This window comes from Homalodisca vitripennis, chromosome X (assembly GCF_021130785.1).
Source record: "Homalodisca vitripennis isolate AUS2020 chromosome X, UT_GWSS_2.1, whole genome shotgun sequence".
Lineage (NCBI taxonomy): Eukaryota > Metazoa > Arthropoda > Insecta > Hemiptera > Cicadellidae > Homalodisca > Homalodisca vitripennis.
In genome coordinates this window covers 149,236,128-149,249,203 of record NC_060215.1, presented here as the reverse complement: position 1 = coordinate 149,249,203, position 13,076 = coordinate 149,236,128, and the positions used below count along the sequence as shown (strand labels likewise).

Sequence of the window (13,076 nt, the reverse complement as noted above, 5' to 3'; positions counted from 1 at the left end):
AGACTTTTCAAAGGCTTTCGATTTAGTAGATCACGGAATACTTTTAGAAAAACTTAAGGCTGCTGGAGTAAGGGGAGTTGCGCTGGACTGGTTTTTGAAAGTTATTTAACGAACAGAACTCAAAAAAGTGAATATAGCTAATATTACCAGTAACTCAAAACCTGTATCCCGGGGCGTCCCCTCAAGGCTCTGTGCTTAGTGCAACTATGTTTTTAATATTCGTGAATGATTACTATGCGTTCCCTTCAAGGGAAGAGCCACAGCTTTTGCTGACGACATTGCTCTTCAATATAATAATACACACTGGACTAACATTTTAGAGGAAATGAAAATTCGACATTCGGTCATTAAAAGCGTGGTGTGAAAATAATAACATGATAGTAAAAACGCCGAAAAAACTAAATTTATAAATTTTGGTCTTAAACGTTTTTCTTTCGACAACAACTTGAAATTTCACGTAAATATTAACTGCGAGAATGACAATAAATGTAAATGTCCAGTTTATAGAGCAAGTGAATCAAATCAAATACCTTGGCATAATAATCGACGAATCATTATCCTGGAAACCACATACAGACAATCTACAGTCACAATTAAGAAGAAACGTCAGAAAATTTTACTTTTTGAGGAACTTGCTACCTGAGGTTGTAATGCGCACCCTTTACTTTGCACTAATTCACTCCAGATTTATTTATGGATAGAAATTTGGGGGGGAGCTAGTAATAAAGCTTTAAACCCACTGGAAGATAATACAGAAGCACTTTATTAGAATAATAACATTTAAATGTAAACGTGAGCCGTCCCTCTCCTCTGTTCAGACAGTTGAAAATACTACCATTAAAATATCTATTTGTATTTAAAGTATTAAAAACGTTTTATATGCGAAGTGGTGATGACAATAATAAACAGTTTTAAATATTATACGCGAGCTGCTTCAGAAGGTCTTTTCAAAAGACCAAAAGTGTATAAGTCATTCTTTAGAAAGTCCATTTGTATTTTTAGGTCCAAAATTGTTTAACCTGCTACCAAACCAGATCAAAATTATTTGTAAAAAACAATTTATTTTTAAAAAAAATTAGAATTTGGTTGCTGGAAAAGGATGAAATTACTGAATTAACAGGCATCATTCAGTGATATATTATAAACTCGATGTAAATTAAAATTGTATTATACAATGATGTAATACTTCATCTTGGGAGTAATTTTAATTTCCATTAAATGTTATGTTGTGGATGAAACAATGAAAATGGTAGCATTAAGTTTAGAATATATAATATTTTATTTCTGTTTCGTAAAATTTGAAAAATATGTACTTACTGGGGTAATTAATTTTAACAAGAAATAATCTATAATTCTTAGTTTTTGACTTAATAGTTTTGTGTAAATACTTTGTGTGTATATAGAAGGCGCTGCAGTGGACCGCCAGTTTAAGTGTCAAATATAGACTGTTTGTATGCCAATTTAGTTGTTTGATAAACTGTGCTAGCCATCGCCACCTGTCTAGATGGCTAGAATTCCGAGTTTTTAATTATGATTTATATCTGTATTTATTTTCAAATGGAATAAATATTTCTTATTCTTATTCTTATTCTTATTCTTAATTTACAGAGTATTAACACACAACCTGGTTTTTACTGAAATCCATGGAGGAATTTTTCTACGATAAGCAAGACATCAATTGTCAGACGCACTAATTGTGGTGGTGGTCGAAGTGGGAGGGTACCAAAATAATAAAAATTAGAAATGAATTTTTTTCAAGATTATATTTTCCGAGCTTGATACACTTAAACCCTGTCATAAAACACAAATAATACTTATATCATCGCCAGACTACTATATAAAGAGACTAAAGTCACAACAAGCGTCTATATAATGTTAGTTGATCATGACTTAACATTTATTTACATGCCTTGAGGTTGATTTTAAGTGAGTCAAGCTAAGAAAAGTATGATCTGATAAACATGATGATTTCATATTTTAGACCTTTTCTTACCCACTCATTTGGAACTCCACCAAAATTTTCGTGGCTGACGACTGACTTTTTTCTTAAGAGAAAAATCTCTCTTAAGATTAATTATTTGAATCAGGAGCTTCACGCGTTAAAAGCCCTAAATCACACGCGCAAGAACTTACAAACTGCATATTTAACAACAATCCCTTTTCCCAAAGATAATTCTTGATAACTCTTGAAACACCAAAAAGTTGCAACTATGTACCTCTAACAGTGAAAAAACCTACAGTACTAAAGTGACTTTTTAAATACACTGCGTGATGAATTATTTTTTAAGCCAGAACAATACCATCAACTTAATGTTATCCACACGCTAGTATAATGAAAGGGTTGAAAATAACTACACTGATTCTGTACAATAATATTATAGGTTAATTTTGAAATCTATAAATTGATTATCTGTAGCACAATATCTGAGTAGTTATGGATATTAAAATGAAAGAGATTAAGGTAATATTACTAAAATAAATACTAAAGAACAATCAGGAAGACTATGATTCAATAAAAATGTTAATAGTTAAGACTGACTAAAGTTGGGATATTTGCTCACTTTCCAATGAATGGTCTCAACAATATAGATTTTCCATTCAATATGGGTTTGTAGTATATTTACTTGTTTACTATATCAACTAAATCTACGAGTATATACGGTCCTGGATATTTAATAGATCAGCAATAAAAATGTTAAAATCTTGTAAATGTTTACAGAACCTTACTTTTGAACAGTAAAATAAAACTTACTGAATTTGAACTTCGTACTTAACCTGACTTACTTCCACGTGTTTTACTGTCTTAATTGCACTTTGCTAAATGAGAAAAAAATCAATCAGCCTACCTTCATCAAATTTTGTCCGCAGTTCTTGGAAACTTGTAATTACAATTTCAGCAAGGCAATACGAGTTTTCGGGGATAAGGTTCTGGTGCAGGAGAAGGTTTGTGAGGAAAATTTCAGGTTTCTTGAAAGCTAAGCAAAGGCGCAGTTAGTTGAAGACTAACATTTTTTTATTGAAAAGTCATTGCTCACTAAAGTTTACTCTTATGAAGGCATGCTATTTAACTCCTGGCCGCGCATCTGAGGCTCTGCTTATAACATGACTCTTAAGTTTTAAACAAGTGTGTTGTAAAAATGCTTCATTCCAGAAACTTCAAATTTTAGTGTCCAATGCTAATGAATGATGAAATATACAATTATCTATCAATAGTAATAGTTCATAATTTATATTTAATATAGAGTTTCTTATGGGAAAAATGTACATTAAATATCAATTATAAATCACTAGTATTGACAGACAATCGTAGAGATAATTGTTAATTAGCATTGAGATACCAAGTTTCTGAAATGAAAAACGTTTAGATTTGAGATGAGTTTTCATTTACATAACAGTTTTTAAACTGTAGCTCCACGTTACAAGATGAACTTTGGATGTGCGGTTGCAGTTAACCAACGTCTTATTTGCCAGACAGCCAATTCAGAACATTAACGTGAAGTTTTACACCATTTTCGAGGCATTGCTTTTCTCAAAAGCCGGTGAATGCGAGTGGGAAAAATGGTGAAAAGAGTGGGAACTTAGTAACTTTGTCATGACAATGCTTCAGAAAAAAAAAACAGTTTTTTGTTAGATGCAAATTCCAAAGGATGCTCTCTACTTGCACAATATTTCTCCTAACAACGTTTTTTGTTGCTTAACGTTTAACTTCAACTGAGAGGACACAAGTTCCAAGATAAAATGGCGACAAAAAAATGTAACAGAGCAACTTTTTGCAGTGCCTGGTAGAAGGATATGCTTCAGAAGAGAACTACTTGTGTCAAGAATTACCGGATTCAAAGCCTTAAATCAAACTATTCACTTACAATTGTTCCAATCCTCCCTGTGTTACTAAGATGGCAACACCTCACTATTCTGTGATCAGACTACTGACTAAAGGCATTAGACGTGAGTGTTGCAATAGTGTGCGTTGTGTCACTAATCCTAACATATACTGGATGGGATATAGACTTCCTCTGTAGTATTTATGAGGCCAATTTAAGATTTCGGTTGTGGGCATTTCGTTGCTAGCCAGAATTTGCGTGGTCTTGTACATAAACATATTCATTAAAATGAGTAAATTAAGAACTAAACAAAAGTAACCAAGTGCTTATTTATTACTGATTGTCTCATAATCCATCATAGACAGAGCAAGGCAAAGTTTTCACTCTTCACAGAGGGAAGTATGACAGCAACAGTCAAAAAAGTTCATGGCCGTGCGTGATCCAACATGTCATGTGAACATATCCCGTACACCCTGAACCGAATTCCCGTCATCTTCTTTCTCCTGGCAGTTGCACTATAATGACTGGAAGGATTATGAGCTAACAGAAAACAATCCGCAAACCTATCCATTATGCCATGACAGTCGTACATTTTACATTAGTGGAACGACGGCTGGATAGGTAATTTGAGAGAATTAATCAGTAGTGAAAATTATATACAGTTGTTTCCACCTCTTATCTGAACGACTTCAATGGTTTTATCATTTACTTTGTCGACAGTAATCATACTAACTATTTGAAATGTTTCTTTTGATTTTCTACCTGATCAGGAGCACCTAAACTATTCCTAAAATATTAAAGCAGCACACTTTTTCCTGTCGTTTTTACATTGTTCCATAGTATTATAGTGTCACTGATGCATTTTTGTATGGTTTTCTTGTAATTTGGAATCTATATAAATCCAGACATCTAATTCACCCCAAAGTTCATACACTCGTCCAACTGTAGAATACTATTAAAAATATGTAACATAAAATAAACTAACCACTCTAATAAATACAATACGTGTTGATATACATACATTTGTAAAAGTGATGATGTATTAAAAGTATGCGTAGTTTTGATGTGACCTGCCCCCTCGTACAGTTCTTCCCCCTTGTCACCAGTAGTTTAGTTCCTGAATGTGAGAGTCTTATTTTTTTTGTGCAGAATAAAGCACCTATAGAAATTTATGTTTATCAAAACTCTCCTCAATATCACTCTGTACAATGTATGGGTATAAATGCAATAATAGGACATATCAATAATAACAGTTTCGCAAAATGAAGCAACCTTCCGCAAGTCATACTATGTAACTGGCCCGAGTCATGCATCTACCAAGGCACATTATTGTCAATTTATCTTTATTTACAATAACATTTTTAGTTTTAAATATCACACCTCAGCGCCCGATAGTATTGAGGAAATTGTTTCTTCTATGGATGGCTATGATTGAGATGACTGAGGACAAAAAGTTATGTTATGGACTTGGACATGGATAATAATCTATATCAAATAAATATCATTTACACACTTATTTTCATGGTTTCTGATAACAAAAAGAATGCTAAAACTTAGTACCATCAAACAATGTATGAATATCAATTAAAAATACTGATAAAACATATCAACATATATATGTTGTACTTCAAAATAGATGAGTAAAATGATATTCCACTGCGGCTTCACTAATTCTTCTAAAACAGTCCGTCTTCATAAGCTAAATTAATCAATTATGCACTTTACAGTTCACGTTAGAAAATGCATATTATCATCCGAAATACACTATAAATAATTACTAAAAGAGATAGCTATATTACTTGCAAAATAAACACCAAGAATTACTTAATTTGGCGATCAGCTTAGTAAAATACACATTATATAGTTAAATGGGATTGTAGCCAGTATACATTAAAATAGTTAACATTAACAAAATAATGATTTACTACACACTATGATACAATAGGTATTCGATAACAGACAACCTTTAATAAAGAATAAATAAATGTGCTGCCGTGGCCCGAAATATTACACGCCCTGTCTATTTCGAAAAGGTTTAAAAAAGCCAACAACTGTGTACAAAAAAACTTAGATTGTTGAAGGCCTAATAAAAATATGGCATTACATTAAAGAAATAGTAAATATTTGTAAAATATTAGCGTAAAGCATGTAGAATATCTTAGAACAAACAACATAAGTAACAAACAATGTGAACAAAAATATTAAATATTGTCATTTTGACATTGCAAGGAATTTGAGTACAGACTTGAAATAATGTTGGGTCTAATAATTTGTCATACCTCTTTATACATATTAAGAGAAGAAAACTTTAAAGACTATCTGAAATCTATTCTATTTATAATATATTTCTAAGTATAAGAAAGAATCTGCTACCATGGTGGCGTAAGTAGTTTATTACTGTAAATGAAAACTACAAGTTCATTGACATGGTACAACTTTAAATCATATATTACATTATGTTTAGAATAAACAATTTTATCTAGGAAAAAAAAATCATTTTAATTTTTGGCTCTTCATAAGAAGTTTAAGAATCTTAACAGTTAATCCATGTCAAAACACACATAGTAAAAAATACCATTTGCAATGCTTTAGAAAGAGAACAAATAAAATGAAAAATTTATTCATCCTAAAAAAGAGCTGTGACCATTTTAGTACATAGATTGCAAAACTGAGGCATGGAGGCATGGCAGGCACTTAAATTTGCCGCACTGAAAGGGTTCATAATACTGGCATTTGAGATATATATATTCAAAACTCTATCTTACCCTGTTATTTCAACTTCAAAAATTAAATTATTATTATTAATAAGTTTTGACCTATTTATTTAGGCTTTTCTCAGTAATTTCTTTAAAACGAATAGTATAACCTAATTAACAGCATAAATGAAACCAATACATATCAGTTTTAAGTATTACGTTACGGCTGAGAAAATATTGAATCAATATGCTTTAATTTCAAGCTCTGTTACATTTTCTATAATGTGCATTAATAAACTGATAATGTATAAAGTATGTAAACTGTGCCCCATTAAAAGAGACAATACAATTCTTATTGCCTTTAAAAATTGAACTACTTATAATTGTTCACAATTAGTATTTAATTGAATATTTTTTTAAGATGATAACCCGTAAATAACACTTTAAAGAACAATTTGGCAATAGAATAAGTTTAAAAATAAACTTCAAATGTAGGCTACCAAATTGTTCATCTCTTTTCCTATGCCTTTTGATTTTAATTCAAGTTTATATTTATACCTTTATGTAGTAACTCATTCATAACCAAATCAAACCTAAACGATCAGTTTGTCTCCATCGAGCACTGCGCTGTGAATTGGGATTGATAACGTAATCTTGGAACGTGTATTCCATTACCACTTCTAGATAAATTGATTATATTAACAGAGGATGACGATTAGGTTTAAATATCCACAGAATACTGACCAAGTAAATCTACAATCTTACATGCATTGCTCGATTTTCGTTTTGTAGATAGTACAGTTGGCAATACACACAACAGAGCGAGTTTCATCACTTGCAATAAACAAGCTACACTGTTACAGGACACTGCTGACTGTGGCGATATCTGAATACACCGTTTGGACAAGCCAACCACTACTGAAACAGGCTTGTAAGGATCGTATAAAAGTCTGCCTATTTCGAAACTATCTTTTATTGTTATAAACTGCAAGCAAATCATTGTCAGACAAACAAACCGAGCCTTACATATTGATTTTTGGGCAGAATAGAAATGCATCTTTCACAACAAAAAACACAAATAACAAAAATGCACCTACCTAAATAAACATGAAGATTTCACAAATCCCTGTAGTAGCAGAAAGACATATATCCTAGAAAAAACAAAACCAGGTTATGAAACATGACAGAATTATAATATATCTTAACTACTTAGTAGTATACTCCATTGATGACAAGTGTACATTCATTACAAGCCTTAAATCTTACAGGAGATTATGTTTTTATATTTTCAGTATATTTTAGGAGTGCTGGATCTACCCTCTCCTCCTGTTGACTGGATGTGAATGAATCTCCTGCTATGATCCAATAAAATAGAGATGTTGAATAAATTCAACACAAAATATAGCTAGTCAAATTTTTTAAAAGTAAAATTTCGTCATTAGCCTACCAGAGATCAAGTACATCTGAGACAAGTTCATTCAAAGTAAATTGCCACCAAACTATACAACTCAGCAACATTATGATATTTATATACCTCAACAATAAAAATGATGTTCATTTCCAATAAAAAAGAACCTCTTTGGAGAAAAATAATGAAAACAGTATAAATAAACAAAATCCTTACATTTTACTACCATTCCTCTCCGGTAGTTTAAGAGCCATCGGTAGTAGTACGTATGGTAGGAGACACACTGAATGTAGAACTGAATACACAGCTGATATTTAAGAACGATTTCGTCACACAATACAGATACACAATACGTCTCTAGATCAGCTGGTCTTAAGTTTTACACATGAGATAACTGACATCTAGGCTTAAAAGTAACTGGTGCTCAGAAATGATACCAAATACATGACCTCTAGATACATCTGGTGTTTACACATAAATTCAACACACCATACACCTGACCTGTAAATATAGATTACAGCACCTTATTATTAACCTCTAAACTGATGCTCAGAGTTCAATAAACCATACATCTGATCTCTACTCAAATGATCCTCAGAGATGTTTGTCACACCATACACTCAAAATCTAGGCTCTTAATCCATCAACTTATCTCCTGGTCAACTGATTCTCCTGATGACCTTAATAAAACTCTTTGATTAAGTAACTCCCTGGTCACTCAACAACTTCGGGCAACTTAAACCTCTGACAAACCAAACCTACCACCCATGTTATCCTAGTGAACAGAATCCTTGGTTACATTATTTCACTCATCAATTTATATTTCTCTTTAAATGTTAAGAATACGTACATCATTGTTAAAACTGATGAAAGTTGTGTAATCTGCATAAAACATGGAATGAGTAATGGAATATCTTTAATTGTGTTGAGAAATAAATCAGGACCAAGAACAGATCCTAAAGGGACACCTATCTTAACCTGAGCTTTCTTGGAGTTTTCCTTCCCAAGACAAACTAGATTTGATTATGACTCTCTAGGTAGGACTTGAATAGCAGTTTAGAACATGTGAATCTTGTACCACAATAATTCTATCTAACTATTATTTCAAGACCACTTCATGATAAAGCCACATGCTTTTTACTCAAATCACAAAAAGATTGAAATTTGATCACTTGAAAATGAACTTTAATCATCGAATCTATGGCATCTACTGTTTAATTTGTTCTTTCTGAAAGCAAATTGTGATTCACTTAGGATCCAATATTCTTCGAAATATATACTCGCAATTGAGAATAAACTACAGTACTTCTTTGTTTGAAGGTTATTTTTGACGATGGAAGGATTGTGAAGGAAACAGGATTTTTCCGGACATTTATTGATTTTTCCTACAGTACTTATTGCTATAATCAGAAGACTGAGAAAGGTCTGCAATTGGAGAAAGTGTGTCTTTCTCCTTTTTCACGTATGGAATTGCCCAAGATACACCCAATTGTATAGAGAAGTATCCATCAAAAAAGCAATTATTTATACAGATAGGCAGTGGATAAGCTAGACTAATAATTCTTTTCTTGGCTAGATTGGAGGATGTCTGATGGCTTAGAATTCTTAAAAATACTTACAGTAGACACCCTTTTAACTGCCCTTGGATCAACTAATCATCAGCTTAACCGTCCACGATAGTGATACATATCTATTATTAGCCGCATGCAGTACAATAAAAATGAACAAGTCACTACAACTCAATGTTTCTACTGAATCAGTTTATATTTATTTCTTACGGATTACAATAAAAATTGTGTACAGTATTACTAGTAGTTTACTGTGAACCTGTCTTGTAATTGTAATTTACAATTAATTATCTAACACAGAGTTGAGTGAAATGTAAACGAATTGTTGTGACTACAAAACAAACTTTGAAGTATTAGAATAATGGCTGGCGACAGCAAGTATAATGCCGATGTACATGTTTTATTTGTGTCACAAGGTGTCTGACACATTACCCTTCAAATTAGTAAAAATTAACTAAATGTTTCACTGCTTTGTTTTTACATGTTATAAATATACATAGCCTAGATAGTTTTGTATTCATGATATTATTACTTTTTAAGATATAAAAACAGCTGAACTATACTGTAATTTATAATACCTACAACGTAATTTGGCTTCAGTAGTTATATCGAAGGATTCGTTACTTATGAATATTGATAATTCGATAATTATAAATGCCCTCTTCTATATAGCACTTTACTGACAAGGTTATGAATTTCTCAACAAGTTCTAAATTTGCTTAATACGAATAGCTTTTCATTATTACAATTCTTCACAGATTAAAAAATATGGGCATTGGCTGCCAGTGAAGCTGCAACCTTGGAGATGGTGGTGTCCTAAAGATTTGAGCAGACGGTTGATTGTTTGGTTCAGCCTTAAAGTTAAAGGAAGCAGGAAGGATACACATGGTGTTAAATTATGGCTAGCAAGACAGGGATATAATAAAGCTACTGTGGGCTTTAGTTATTGTCTTGACAGTATTGAGAGGCAACGAAATTCCACAAGCAAAGTCAGAAAATGCCAAATGTTATTTAACAGACGTTGAAAAAAGACCTACGTTGGTGAAGCCAGTGTTTGCTCTATATCAATGTAGGCCAGGAACGTAGGGGTGCTGAGCAAGCAGATGTTATCCTTTGGGAAATTATGGCAGCAAAGTCAGCATTTATGCTTATTATGCAGTCTGAGTCAGGGATAACAGAATGCTACAGAAAAGCAGGTATTACATGTAGTATGCTATTTTGTAGATTGCAAGGAAAAATCTGTTATTGGTGCCAGTTAGTGGGTAGTCAATGTCAATCTCAGAATAGCAAGTCAGTGGGTTGATGGTGAACGGTAATCGGACAGTGAGACGCAGACCTACCAGAGAAAGTAAATAGTAACCAGAGTAACCTTGAGGCATTTTTCTTTTGGTTCATAATGATGATTAGAAAGCATAATAATAACCACATAGTAAGAATAAACATCTCTGATTATCAGCTCAAAATCGCTCTGATGGTCATGAACATCAAACGTCCATTTGTGGTATTACTGATCCGGAATTTAGCTTGAAGCTGACATAACAATGCTTATTTAAATTTAGGAGCAAGATGGTAGGCTATTTCCTAAACCACTAAAGGGTGGTTTATACTTTTTAGGCACAAATATTGCATATTAAATAATATAATATTTTTGTACCCTTTTGATACGCTCCCATTTTGACCAGCACACAACTTAGTTCCTGACAATTAATCCCTTCTTAGAGGATATGGTTCTAGGTGACAGTATCACAAAAAAGTAGGTTGGTTATTGATACAAGCAAATTGTGGATAATATTTACTTTACACATGTTACCTAAAACTATACAAAACCGCATTAAACAGTTTCCTATATTAATATAGCCTACCTTCATTTCCACAATGAGTTTTTAAGCGCTCACACACCATGAATTGCACAAAAATTAACAATATTAGAGAAATATTTTTACTTGGCCATTATCTTTAGGTGTTTGTATTTAAGTTTAGATCTCTCTATTTGTGATTAGGCTCTCTGGAATTTTTTCTGCTACTTATGTGTACTATCTCGGGGAATGTTTTTCGTTTGTCGCCATCTGCGTAGGGCAGGATCAAAGGTTGCTGGCATGGGGAACTAGTCTCCCTGTTCATTACTAATTCATTTTCAAGCTTTTTCTTATTTTTAGGACTTTCTGCACCTTAATTTGCTGTCCATTATTTTTCTATTCACTTTCTAAGTATTTTCCATTTGAAAAAAAAAAACAACAAATAATGTGAAATTGGTAAAAGTAAACATTTACCTAAATTGCTTTCAGTATAACAAATATAACATATCTAAATAATATGGTCAATACATGCACAATTACTTATACTATACACAGGTTAATAAAATAAATACTACTTGAAAATTATTTATTTGTGAATTTAAAGGCTAGGCCTATTGAACCTAGTGAGTGCATAAGAGTAAATAAAGATTCTACTGCTAAACAAATCAATATTTACTTGTCTCTGACTTATGTGCAGAGGTTAGGGTGAACAGTGTAATTCTACACTAATCAATAAATCAGGAACCTTTTTCGTTGTTTTGTTTTTATCAATGATTGGCTACGTAATGTTCCGAAGTTGATTCATTCAGTTTCTAGAGATAGAATAATAATAAACCTGCCAAATGAATCAGTATCATTCATTCTAGCAGAAAACATTGCATCTGTCAAGACAGAGACTTAATGACACTTTCCTACAAATTGTTTTGTCCTATCGATTAAAATACGTTAACAAGTGCCTTGAAACTTATTAATTAATTAGTAATATACATTATTCAAGTCTCAAATATCTCAGTATTCTTGGAAAACCTTTATCTCATTCAAATATGGCTGTGTGCCTACAGCAAGAGTAATGGGGGACATTTACTCATGAAGCTCCAGATACGTTTTAATGACGTTTAAAAATATTTTAGCCCTGTAATTACCAACAATTAAAATGAAAAAAGTATTACTTGTGTTATTAACAGTCACTACTCACCCAATATACGAGGAAAAGGCGATAAACTAAGAAACTTTTGGGAACACAATTCTGTCACAGTTTCCACACACCCAAGATTTTTGCTACCTCCCACCATGACTTCACTCGGTTTCACTCCCCACCAACAGAGACGATGACGTCATGAGAAGTATCGGAACTTGGATTGTGATTGCATGTCAAAGGAAAATCAATTAGACTTCGATCAAAGTAAAGTTGGGCCTCAGAAACAACGTATATTTTTCAATACACTGAGACGGCTGGTGGTGAATAGAATCTGCCGAGATGTACGAGTACGGAAAGAAACAAGCCCACGCTCTCAACCGAACCTGTCCCTACACTCGCTCTACGAGTAGGCCTTATATGGTCAAGTCGCCTACGGACCCAACATAACTATTTCATCTGTAATAGCCAATACCACTAATGTACCGTGGTACGTTTGATGGTGCATTTTCTGAGTTGTGCAGATCAGTACGACACTTCGAGGGGCTCTATAACAGATCATAAAAGGGAGGCGTTCAAGGGGTCTACACGATCAATAAACGGTAATTGCTCTGCCACGACTTCCTTTTAGCAAATTAAACTGATATGTCTC

The 13,076-nt window shown here is 32.8% G+C and overlaps 1 protein-coding gene across 2 annotated transcripts in view; it reads right to left on the bottom strand.

Annotated features, from left to right (window-relative positions):
* Window positions 1–12,800, bottom strand: part of LOC124369999 (talin-2) — a 142,469-nt gene extending 129,669 nt beyond the window's left edge. Inside the window, exons 1-2 of one of the 2 annotated variants that reach the window (XM_046828262.1) lie at window positions 12,485–12,800; window positions 7,615–7,668 (exon numbers count right to left, since the gene is read on the bottom strand). The gene's annotated coding sequence lies outside the window, so the exon portion shown is untranslated. The remainder of the gene's footprint in view (window positions 1–7,614; window positions 7,669–12,484) is intronic. The other variant, XM_046828261.1, reaches the window with a different exon arrangement.
* Window positions 12,801–13,076: the final 276 nt, after the last annotated feature.